Source organism: Opisthorchis viverrini (genome assembly GCF_000715545.1).
Source record: "Opisthorchis viverrini unplaced genomic scaffold opera_v5_265, whole genome shotgun sequence".
Lineage (NCBI taxonomy): Eukaryota > Metazoa > Platyhelminthes > Trematoda > Opisthorchiida > Opisthorchiidae > Opisthorchis > Opisthorchis viverrini.
In genome coordinates this window covers 74,114-74,643 of record NW_008751920.1, presented here as the reverse complement: position 1 = coordinate 74,643, position 530 = coordinate 74,114, and the positions used below count along the sequence as shown (strand labels likewise).

Sequence of the window (530 nt, the reverse complement as noted above, 5' to 3'; positions counted from 1 at the left end):
CTCTCGACTTCCCCTGTCTAGGCTTGCGCAACCTGGCAGTATCCCAGCCCTCGTGCTTCCCTAGGGCGGCATGGCAGCTAGGCACTGAAAGGGTGCTACAGCTGAACGATTTTTTCATTCTATCAGACGGTCGAAGTGCTGGAGAAGCAGGAATCTTGAGTGGGCTAGCACTTCCTGGCATCTTTCCCTTTGCCTTATTGATATTGCTTAAATAAAGTGACGTGTTTGAACATCATCATCATTGTCAGCTGTAATAACCGCATACTCGTCGTACAGTGGTTGTAGCTGCCGGAGTTTCGTTCACCGATGACTTGGGGGGAGGGGTAGGTAGCTGCGCATTGCAGGCGCGAGCTGATAAATTAGTGCATAAATCCAGCACTGTCAGTGGGCTGTCAAGTTAGGAGGGTTGGAAAAGGAGCTATGCATTGAAGACAATAGCTCGGATGCACGAGCTCCATTGAGGGCGCGACTGGGCCATATCTGACAATGTCTCCAGCCATTGATGTGGCCCGTCTCGGGGTCCCCATCCA

The 530-nt window shown here is 51.9% G+C and overlaps 1 protein-coding gene across 1 annotated transcript in view; it reads right to left on the bottom strand.

Annotated features, from left to right (window-relative positions):
• T265_09218 (hypothetical protein) overlaps positions 1-530 on the bottom strand; it is a gene marked incomplete at both ends in the record, with an annotated part of 16,453 nt that overhangs the window by 3,265 nt on the left and 12,658 nt on the right. The gene's annotated exons all lie outside the window — the stretch shown is intronic.